The sequence below is a fragment of the Stegodyphus dumicola genome, chromosome 8, assembly GCF_044657685.1.
Source record: "Stegodyphus dumicola isolate Sdum_Otavi_A_Nest chromosome 8, ASM4465768v1".
Classification (NCBI taxonomy): domain Eukaryota; kingdom Metazoa; phylum Arthropoda; class Arachnida; order Araneae; family Eresidae; genus Stegodyphus; species Stegodyphus dumicola.
Genome location: NC_140775.1, coordinates 184,305,076 through 184,317,921, shown reverse-complemented (window position 1 = coordinate 184,317,921; position 12,846 = coordinate 184,305,076).

Here is a 12,846-nt window from a genome sequence, read left to right as displayed (position 1 = left end):
TCGATTGGATCATATGCTAATTTTACGTACATTAAATACGACGGTAGGAAATCTGTTACGTCAAGTGGTGTATTGTTGCATTTTCAATAACCTGAGATAGTAGTTATGGCCATGCTATATTACATGATAAGAATTTTAACTTACAGTTCAGTATAGTTATTGATTAGCTTTTTCTGCCTAACCATTAGTCTGTGTCTGTTAGCAGTAGTTAATAATTGCGTAACATTATTATTTCTCAAAAAATGCTTAAAGTTTGAAGAAAAAAAGGCAGAATTTCTGTTACTGAAAATTTTCTTTGGACTTCCATAGTTACACTGTCGAAACATTGGGTTTTTTTATGTAGGAAACATGAAAAATGTGCAATTCCCTTGCGGGGACTCGAACCTGGACCTCTCGAATACGCGCCTAGTGTGCTAACCATTGCACCACGAAGGCATGCAGAAAGGAAAGAGAAAATACACGGCCGTACCATGCTGAAAGTACCGTTTCTCGTCTGATCTCCGAAGTCGAGCAGCATGGGGCACGGTCAGTACTTGGTAGGATGACCTTATATACTCACACTTTTAAAGGGCGACTGCGGATTAGGTGACCACAGTCGCCAAATTCTGGTGGTAAAGAGTTATCATCCACCATCGTTTTAGTTAGGACGACACTGTAGAGACATTAGTCTATTTTGATGCTGGAAACGTAAAAAATGAGTAATGCATTTCCTGGGACTCAAACCTGGATCTCTCGAAAATGCGCTGAGTGTGCTAACCATAGCACCATCAAGACATGCAGAAAGGAAGGAGAAAATATTGGCCTTCCTTCATAGCCATATGGTAGGCTTCGCCTGCTAGGTGGGATGGGGGGGCAGTGCTTAGAACTAACTAACTAACAGTATAACACTGTCAACGGCCGTACCATGTTAAAAGTACCAGTTCTCATCCGATCACGTAACATGTTTAGAAGCAAATGTCCATATATAGCGAGTAGTATTATAATAATGTAAATATACTTTTAATATAATTATAATAAATTAAACTACCAGTATCAATAGATAACAGTTCAAAAGGGTCACTTACAGAAGCTAATGCTTGCATTAGAGCAAATTGTGTCTAATTCAAATTTTGTTTACTCTATTTTATTGTGAAAAAGGTTCACAATAATTTTTAATATCTTTTACTTTTGCGCCACTGACGTATAATAATGTAAATATACTTTTAATATAATTATAATAAATTAAACTACCAGTATCAACAGATAACAGTTCAAAAGGGTCACTTACAGCAGCTAATGCTTGCATGTTACGCCACTTGACTTGTTACGCCACTGAGCAAACTAAGCTCAGTGGCGTAACAGCTTTAGTGGTCCACTGCCTGCAGTGCCCAGGAATCTGCTTGCTTGACCCTGGGTCTGCATATGTTCTTGTCGCAGGACCCCGGTGTTAGTCCCCCAAGCGAATAGCGAATTTCGTACTCATTTTATCGACCCACTCAAGGGATGAAATGTTGAGTCAAACTTGTCCAGCCCGGCGTAATGGCAAACCGCACATTGAGTTGATCCATGTTAACGAATTTCGCATCCTGCGCATGCTCAGTGGTTTACCGTTGGCGTGAGAGGAAATACTGGCGACTAAGGCAACCCTACACAAGCCTGCGTGTCAACTTTTTACAATTGCAATACTACCTAAATTTGCTTGTGCTTAATGCATCTGCTTCTGTTTCATTTAATTTTGGCTTATTTTGTTTATAAACGTTATGTTTAATAACGGTTATTTATAATAATTTCCTTGACTTGAAATCAGTAATTTAAACTGGATTTATTCTTTCTTTTGTTAAAGTACAGGGTGATCAAAAAGTCAGTATAAATTTGAAAACTTAATAAATCACGGAATAATGTAGATAGAGAGGTAAAAATGGACACACATACTTAGAATGACATGGGGTTTTATTAGAAAAGCAATAATCTGATCAGAAAAGCAATAATTAGCATAACAAATTAAGACAAAGCAAAGATGATGTTCTTTACAGGAAATGCTCAATATCTTCACCATCATTCCTCAACAATAGCTGGATCGAGGAATAATGTTGTGAACAGCACTGTAAAGCATGTCCGGAGTTATGGTGAGGCACTGGCGTCGGATGTTGTCTTTCAGCATCCCTAGAGATGTCGGTCGATCACGATACACTTGCGACTTCAGGTAACCCCAAAGCCAATAATCGCACGGACTGAGGTCTGGGGACCTGGGAGGCCAGGCATGACGAAAGTGGCGGCTGAGCGCACGATCATCACCAAACGACGCGCGCAAGAGACCTTTCACGCGTCTAGCAATATGGGGTGGAGCGCCATTCTGCATAAAAATCGTATGTTGCAGCAGGTGTTTATCAGCCAGGCTGGGGACGATGCGATTCTGTAACATATCGGCGTACCTCTCACCCGTCACGGTAGCAGTTAGAAAACCAGAATCACGCATTTCCTCGAAGAAAAAAGGCCCGATAACAGTAGATGTGGTAAATCCAACCCCTACCGTGAATTTCTCGTCGTGCAATGGAGTTTCCACGGCAGTTCTAATAAAACCCCATGTCATTCTAAGTATGTGTGTCAATTTTTACCTCTCTATCTACATTATTCCGTGATTTATTAAGTTTTCAAATTTATACTGACTTTTTGATCACCCGGTATATACGAATGAAACGTATGGTAAATAAGCAATTGTTTTTATTCCTCAGAAGTATAATATCAGTAAAGATTCAGCTAATATATCTCGTAATGTTTTCTCTTTTTTAATCATTCTTAAACGAAAATTTGCATAACTAACAATTGATATTTACACTGTAAGTAATGAAGCCACTTACAACATAATAAGTTTTAAAATCCCGAACCGTTTACGCCCAGATAACAGAATATCAACCGCACACCGTCTTTATCTTCTTTTAAAATTGTACCAAAGTCGTAATTGCACCAAATTCTCTTCTGGGCATGCGCAGTACGCCAAATTCATTTAACATTGATCAACTGAATGTGCAGTTTGCCATTACGCGCCCGGGGATCGAACCCTGGACCTGAGGTGCAGATGCGCAACACGCTAGCCACTGCGCCACCGAGACTTAATATCTTTCACTATTCCTGCCGAGCGGTAAAATCGCTGAACACTTGTAGTTCGGTTCGAAGTTCGAATCCCGCGAACGAGCTGGCTGCATGGGCGTTTTCGTGGTTTTCCCCATGTGTAAAGTGTATACCAGCCAGCTTCCCTTAGAAAGTCCTCCAAGAAGGCATCCCTCCCCTTAGACAGATAGCCATCGAGGCTTTGCCATAATCACACTCACTCACTCACTATTCCTGCCTAATAATATTGAGAAGATAACAGATTTAACATTGAGACCAAATTTGATATGAACTTTTTCGCGTAGTTTAGTACGAAGAGATGTTGATATTACAACTTTATACAGTCCTTGTTTTTTATAGTTAAGCACATTATTAATTTTCTTAAACTTTGGTTTGCAAACATTATTCAATTTTTGATGATCTTTAATTTTGTCTAATGTTAATACATTAGTTTGTGCACACAAATGTTGACAAATAGGATTTCTAGCTAACATATCAGTTTTGACATTGGTAGAGCCTTTCTTATATTTTACATCAAAATCATGCATAGATACTTTTAAAGACAATAATCTACCTGCAGATTTTTTATATTTTTAAGCTAATCTTGGGGAGCATAATAAGTACGTACAGCGAAATTATTTCCATGGAAATAGTAAACAAAATGTATTTTTAGCATCCACAAGTCTATGGATTCCAAATCAGTAATTGCATTATTTTTCTTATAAGATCTTAATTATCGAGACTGAGAAGCTGTACGGTCTGAGTTATTATCTGGGTGCTGTTTTGAAAACTGAACAAACAGCTTCTTTAGATGCATCAAAAAATACATGACAGGGATATTTCGAATTAAATTGTATTAAAAATGCGTTTGGAAAATAAAGCATCTTTTAAATTTTTAAATGCTGTTTGGCATTCAGTTGTCCACTTATAATGAAGTATCTCTTTTACACTCATATCCATAAATTAAGGATAATGCAAAATCAGGCAGAGTTAGAAGCAAAACAAATTTGACTTATTTGTAAAGCTTATTTATTAAACAAAAGGTAAAGAGCAAAAAAAGATGCTATATGTTTGATATTATTAAAAAAATTAGTGATTTTTTCTCCCTGGAGCAAATTACAAAAAAAAAACCTATTTACAAAAAACCAATATTACATGGTTGGTATTATTGTTAATATATTGTACGTCTCCCAGACGATGCAATACAGTACAACGCCTAAACATGCTGAGTATCAAATTATTGATCTGATCTTGGGGCATATTACACCACTCAAAAAATAATGCGCTCCGAATTTCCGGTAGACATGTAGGAGGAGGTTGACGGGCTGCAACTCGTCGGCCAAGCATGTTCCACACGTGCTCTACTGGATTCAAGTCCGGTCAGAATGCTGGCCAGTCCATACGGGTGATATCCTCCGATTGAAGGCATTCGCTTACGATGTTTGCACGGTGAGGACGGGCGTTGTCATCCATAAACACAAATTGTACGCCCATGGCGCCCCGAAACAAACGTACATGTTTTCCAGATAGATTTGGCTTGTCATGGTTCCAATTTGAACATGCAGGTCAGTTCTAGAACCCAGAATAATTCCACCCCAAACGAGCACTCCTGCACCACCGTAACGGTGTCGTTCAATGATGTTTTCTTGGTGGTAACGGGTACCTGGAGCTCTCCATATGAAAATCCGGCGAGAATCAGACTGCGAGCTAAACCTGGACTCGTCGGAAAACATCACACAAGCCCATTGTTGCGGTGTCCACAATGCATGCTCTCTACTCCAGGCTAACCGCAGGCGCAGACTCCAGGCTAACCGCAGGGTGAGTTGCAGTAAGTGGAACGCATCTGACAGGTCTACGAGCATATAGACCAATCTGCCCTAAGCGTCTGTACACGGTCTGCCTTGAAATTGTCGTACCAGTGGCTGAAGAGAGCTGACGAGACAGGTCCGAGGCTGTGCTCCGGCTGTTTCTTTTGGCAGTAACTGCCAAATACTGGTCCTCGTTCGGCGTTGTAACTCTGGGGCGACCTGTGCTGTAACTTCTACTCACATTACCATCATCTTGGAATCGTTGCCAAAGCCCGGATATGACACTCTGAGCAATTCCAAGTTCGTCTGATACTTCCAGTTGGGTACGCCCACATTGCAGACGGCCGATAATTCTACCACGTAAAAAATCATCCAAATGCGTCCTTTGTGTCATAACTATTCGGTTATTGCACTGAAATGCTTATAAAGCTCCTCCGAACAATTTTACTTCTTTGCCTGTATTCTTTATATATCACTCTCGTCATTGTGAAGTACCATCGGTGTCATCTGGTTACTTCTTGAAATTTGCATATGATTCTTGAAGATGTGTGTAGTGATTTTACAGGTGATATATTTATTTTAGAGTTCGATTTCCGCGTGACTCCGAATTATCCTTAATTTATGGACATGTGTATAAATAAATTCTGCTAGAGGGGCTCTAATTCTTGCATAATTGGAAATACATTTATAAGCGTTACTGATTCCAATAAATATTTGTAATTCTTTCAAGTCTTCAGGGGGTTGTAATTTTTATAATAACTTCAATATTCGCATTACTGAGTTGATATTTTCCTGCTTGAACTTCATATCCTAGAAAATTTATTTTTGCTTTATCAAAGTGGCACTACATTTCGCATGTATCAAATATTATTTTAAAGTGTTCTAAATGTCCTTTAAAATTTTGGGAAAATACTACGATGTCATCAAATAATTTAGAGCAAACTGAATGTGATACTTATTTAAAACTTGTCTAGGAACTCTTTGAAGAACAACTGGGGAATTTTTCCAACCAAAAGTTAATTTTTTCAATTCCATAAAGACCAAAATTGCAGTGCTAATTATTCAAATGCTAATTTTTCAGCATCATTGCCATTTAATTTTACATGCCAGTCACCAGATGCTAGATCTAATGTAGAAAACACTTTAGCATTCCTTAATTGGTCTAGTACTGTACCTCTTCTAAGTGGGTTGGGAATCTATTTTAGATGTTGCTGTGACCTATCTCGTTTTTCTGACGATAACATCAGAACACGACCACGAAATTTATCGTAACAAGGAGAGACTGCGCTTTCGTTAGCAAGAGCACCATACAGATGACACTACGACTTTGCTCAGTTCCACCCCCAATTCTGATGAAGAGCAATCTAGGGGGCAATTCCTTCTTCCCCTACCACAACCTCTCAGAAGAACTTTCGACTCGCCGCTTATTCAGAGTGCCCCCAAGCCGCACAGACACTATACATTTACAAACATCCATGCCTTCTCCGGGATTCGAATTAGTGCCCTTACTGCAGTCAACGGGAGAGCCGTGTGGACCGTCATCGAGGACAGACATCGTTTCGATTCGCTCCTGTATTTTTGAGATTTTTGCTGGAAAAAGTGCCGCCGGAAGTGTATTTGTTTTAAATTGTGTGTGAATATACGCTGCATCCGAGGATATATCATTTTTGCGTGTGCACCAAGTATTTCTCTAGTTATTAGTGTTTTAGTGCCGAAAACAAAGGATTCTAGGCCGCTGCAAAAGTGCCGGACTTTTGTTCATATGTGATGCCGCCATTGCTACGATCGCCTTCCGCCAGCTTACCACGTGGTGCCCTGTCAGGGCTAAGAAAAGTGCTCAATTATTTCTAAGTCCCGAAATTGGTGTGTAATTTTGAAAAAATCATATCTTACCTCCAGTTGCACCTAGGCTTACCTGGTTTTCGGGAAAAAGGTATTTTTTTCATGATCTATTATTCTGTACAGTTCTTTTATTGCTAACTATTGTATCTTAGGACTTGGTCTTTTTACTGAAAATTCTATTGTTCTATTAATTGGTCTGCAATCATTTTACTATGAAACCTATATTCTCAAGCTAAATATTTAATAGTGCCAAAGGGTTCGTCCTTCTGGCTTAGACGCTTTGAAATTGCAATAATTTTGACTCTGTTGAATTGCCCTATATTTCGTCGTTATTTGAACTCGATGACGAGTGTTATTACGACACTTTCACTCTGATTTCGACAAGTGTTGAATACTATCTATATGTATTATTGTAACAGTAATTAATGTTTAAACTGTTTTAAATCATTTTAATTGATGTTTTAATATACTTTATGTTTAAATATTGTTGTTATTATGCAGTATTGGTAAATTTACTTGTATTATATTATTTTGCTCTTTATACTTCATGTTGAATTGCATAATTCTGTGGTACAATTTTATCTTTACTCATTATACAGCTGATTAATATATATGTTTAATGGTGTTTATGCTACATTACTTTTTGTAAAATGTCTCGCCCTTCTGTAATACCTGTTGATAGTAATCAAACTCCTTCAATAAGTGATTTGGATCCATTTACATTGATATATTCAGACATTTCTTATCATGAAAAAATAAAGGTATTATATGAAACTATCCATACTATAGCAGTAACATATAAAGGAAGCAAATTTGTCCTTCCCTCAAATTTAAGAGAACCTCTTTGTAAATCCTTAGACGCCTTCAAACAATTAGCTGAAGAAGGCCCAGATTTTGTACCTAAGCCTCCTACAACTGATACTGGTAGCAATACCTCGACTGTTATTTGTTGTGAACTTGTCCATCATAAACAGGCTTCAGATATCTCATTTCCTGTGCAAGATACAGTAAATTTGCCAGCTCCACTCGCAGGCTATTCTTACGCTGCTGCAGTGCAGCATTCCATCCTTCCAGCAGCTCCTCAACCGACGTTGCTAATATATCCAAAACATACGACAACTAGTCGTAAATTGAAGGATAAACTTGCTAAGGAGTTCCCACTTCCAAAAATTGGAGCTCAGGTAACTGCTATACGTTCAATTAAAAAGGGTGGTCTTGCTGTTGTCTGTTCAACAGAGTCAGATAAGAAGAAACTAAAAGATACCTTAACATCTGAGAGAGCTTCCTCACTAGTTACTATCAAGCAACCAACATTAAAAAATCCTTTACTAGCCATTCATAACATTCCTACAGATCTTCCTCAAGAGGATTTAGGGGAAGCATTTCTTACTGAATTTGGTTTAGACACAGAGGACATAAAACCTCTTTTTCGATTAAAAAAAAAGAAAAATGTTAAGTGGATCTTCCAATGTAAGCCCGCAGCTTTCAATACAATTATGCGATACCCCAAACTCCATATTGGATGGCAGTCTCACAAAATCACAGAACATTTTAACATCAAGAGATGTTATAAATGTCAGCGATTTGGACATTTGCAGCGGGAATGTCGCAGCAACTTCTACTGCACGTACTGTGCCGGTGAACATGACTCCCGAGACTGTTCCTCGGATTTTGCAGCCTGCATCAATTGTCTCGACGCAAACAAGAATTCCAGAAACCCAGTCCCAGTTGATCATACCGCCAACTCCAACGCATGCTTTTACTATCAGAAACAAGTCGAACGAATGCGCCAGAATACCACATATGTCTAAAGGTGCGATTCATGTATCACAGAGTGCTTTGCAATCATTTAGATGCTTACAAATAAACATGCAGAGATCTCGGGCAGCTACAGCACAGACAATAGAATTTGCATTAAGAAATCACATTGATCTCATATTGGCCCAGGAGCCGTACACTAGAGACGGTCAAGTTGCTGGTTTTCCTCTTCTTTGGACAACTTTCTCCAAGGCAGACACTTTAGCACCTCCACGTGCAGCAATTATTAACTGTAATACACAAATCTCTCCCTCAATTTTATCAATTAATAGAGATCAAGTTGCTGTAGTTTTAGAAATTCGAAATTTAATAGTTGTTATTTATTCAATTTATTCTCCTCCTACGGATGACATTACCCCAGTTATTGCCTTTTTAGAAGAGAATCTTCGCATTATTGGTAATAAACACCAAATCATCAGTGGGGACTTTAATGCCCATTCAATAGCATGGGGTTATACAACAACTGATCCTAAAGGTCGCCTATTGGAGGATTTTATATCTTCAAAAAATTATGTGCTTTTTAACTCACCAGACTCTGCGCCTACCTTTGATAGAGCATATGCTATTGGATGGCCTGACTTAACTTTTACTAAAGCAAATACTGCACATTTGGTTCATAACTGGACTATTCATGATGAAATAAGTTTATCGGACCATAAATTCATTACGTTTGAAATAACCAACAATGGCTCAGTTCCTATTCTCATTAGATATAATCTCCCAGGTCGTAAATATCGTCAATTTACGAGAAAAATTAGAGGAAAATTGAACCAACTGAGAAGACAACTAGCTTTGCAAACAACTCCAGCTGCCTTGGAATAATTTACGGACTTGGTTTTAACTACAATCCAAGATATTTGTCAAGATCTTCTTCGAAGGAAAACAAATAAAAAACTTTCAGCTCTCCATTGGTGGAACGGTGAATTAAGAACTCAACAACAGAAATGTCGAGCGCTTAGAAGAAAATTAAAATCTGACCGTCGAAATGGTATCACCTCAAATACTTTGCAACATTATCAAACAGAAAAAGCAATTTATAAACGCATGATTATTCAATCTAAATTAACAGCATGGAAGCAATATTGCACTCAAAATCATGATCCATATGGACTTCCTTACAAAATTGCAAGGACAAAAATTTTTCAACCTTCGCAAACTCATCTAATAGCATCTTCTACTTCGACTGAGCACCCAACACAAGACACAATAGAATCAATTTTAACCACCGTGTTTCCATCTGATGATCCTTCCACAGATTCTCAGTTCCAGACAGAAATTAGAAATAACTTAACAGTTCCTGATACTGCAGACGATCAAGATATAACTTTAGACGAAATTAAAACTACAATACGAAATCTTCCTAAAAAACGGGCGCCAGGGCCAGATGGAATTGATTATGTTATCATCCGAGCAACTATTAATTCTCATCCTTATTTCTTCAAGGACTTCTTCAACAAACTTTTCCATTTAGGACTTTTTCCTAGGGCTTTTAAAATTGGCAGAGTGGTCTTATTCCTAAAACAGGGTCGAGACCCACATAATCCTGCATCATACAGACCCATATGCTTACTCTCTGCATTGGGTAAGGTATATGAGAGAATAATTGTTTTACGCTTAAAACATCATTTGCATGTGCAAAACTTTTTGTCTGATAATCAGTTTGGTTTTCGACCTGGTAGATCCACTGTTCAGGTATTGTCAAAGATTGTTAATGATTTGCAATCTAATAGAATCAGTGGTCACCACAGCGCTTTCATTAGTATTGATCTTCAAAATGCTTTTGATACGCTGTGGTGGCCAGCAATTCTGGAATCATTAAGAAAAGCTCATTGCCCTAAGAATATATTCTTGGTATTTAGAAGTTATCTATCTGAACGAAAATTAATGTATTTAACTAACCGGGAAGTAATAACCAAGATACAAAATCGTGGCTGTCCCCAGGGTTCCTGTGCTGGCCCTGATTTGTGGAATGTAACATTTAATTATGTTCTATCCTCCACTTGGCCAGCACATACCCGTTTATATGCTTATGCTGATGACACAGCTTTTGTTGTCACAGGGCGAACAAGAGATGAACTGCAAATTAACTCCACAGAAACTTGTAATCTTTTTTATGAGTTATGTAATAATATCAAACTTACAATTTCCTCTTCAAAGTCAACCATTCTCCTTGTCCCAAAGAAAGGAAAATCTTTAAATCGACGACCGAGAATTACAATAAATGGTACCAGAATTGGTATTAAAAGGCAGCTCAAATTTCTCGGTATAGTATTTGATGAGAAATTAAATTGGATTTTGCATCTGCAGGAATTGAAAAGAAGAACAACTATCATTGCAACTAATCTTCGCCGTATGTATGGACACAATTGGGGTATTAGTCCGTACATACAAAAAATATTATATCAAACTGTAATCGAGAAGATGGTTATATATGCAGCTGCAGTCTGGGCCGACCCTATGCAGGGTCGTAAGGCCAGACTATTGCAAAGCTTACAACGACCCTTTGTATTACAGATTACCCGCGCTTTTTGTACAACTTCTTCTAATGCCTTGACTGTGCTTGCAGGCATTATTCCATTGCCTTTACGCACTCTACAGGAGGCAGCTTATCAAACAGTTCGCCAATTGCAGCAATCTGTAAATTTTCATGATGACATATTTCTTCCAACCAACTATGAAAAGCAAACACAGCATTTGGATAATCATCCTGCTCAACAAGGATATGGACTCAATGTCTTTTTGAAATGTGACAATTTGCCACAACTACCTCACTTACAGATATTCACTGATGGTTCGAAAATTGAACAACAAACTGGTTGTGCCCTTGTGGCTTATCACAATGAAGACCAAATATTTAAATGGTTAGGACATCTTACTGCTGAAAACAGCGTTTTTCAAGCAGAAGCGATGGCTATTCTTAAAGCTGTTCAATATCTTAAACAAACCGGCGAGATGGAAGGTATAATAATAACGGATAGCCTTTCATCTCTTTTTGCAATTAAAAATCCAAGGCATTCTTCGCCTATTATCTCTGCCATTCAGCAGGAATTGCTCATGTCCGGAAATTCTAAAATACTGATGGCCTGGACAAAAGGTCATGCAGATAACATTGGCAATATCCAAGCAGACTTCTTTGCAAAAATAGCTGCCCAAAAACGTATTGATCATATTGGTGAAATTGAAAACCTAATGGTAAAACGGCCAATTTCGTATTTTAAAAAGGAAATTTTACTCAAGACTATTTCTGCGTGGCAAACAAACTGGGATGACTCCGACACAGGTCGTCGTACTTATTTTCATATTTCATATGTTGATATACATAGACAGGTTACCAATCATCATTTGGTACGTTATATTACAGGGCATGGACCATATCCAGTTTACTATTATCGACATGGGATTTCAAATACTGATATGTGTGTATGTGGTAAACTTGGAAATCCTGAACATTATGTGACTCAGTGTCCTATTACACAAGATTATCACATTCCCATACCAAATACTAACACTCGTGCATTTTGTAAGTTTTTAATTAAACAAAAATACTTAGTTAAAAAACTGATCAAAATTATGGAAATACTTCATTCCTATGGTACTGACTTGTGCTTGGTAACATAATTTACAATTTTATTATATTGTACGCATACATGTTAGTGTTAATCTACTATTCCCATATGTCAACTTATCACATGCTTGGATTGGGATTTGTCTCATTGAATCTTCGTTGAATTTTGTTCAATAAGAATGTTTACATATATATATATTTTATTTATCTTTGTTAGAAGTACCATTTGATATATGCATTTACTTTTCTATTAATATCTGGATTATTTTAGTATTTGAATTTGTATTGTTTAGATCTTATCGATTGTATTGGGTTGTTTTCTCGATATGTCTTTAACTTGTTATGCATTTATAATTATATCAGTATATATCTACTGACTGTATTTGAATATGCATTGCATAGATATTTTAAGAATAACATTTTGCTTTTGTATTGGTCATATGTTCGGATTTTTATTTTAGTTTATTATTATAATTATATTTTAATACTGTTGGTATTTAAATTGCAATACCATTCTGTTGTACGAATATGACTTTCTTTTGTATAGTATATCTATATCTAACATTGTATACTACTACTCTTTAACTTTACGTTTTGCATTGATATACATAGTCCTTTAACTTATTAGTATTGTTTTGCACTGATGGTTCATGAAATATTAACATTTGTAATTACATACTCGTGTTTGCATTATATTGTACTGTTCGACTTGTATTGTATTATACA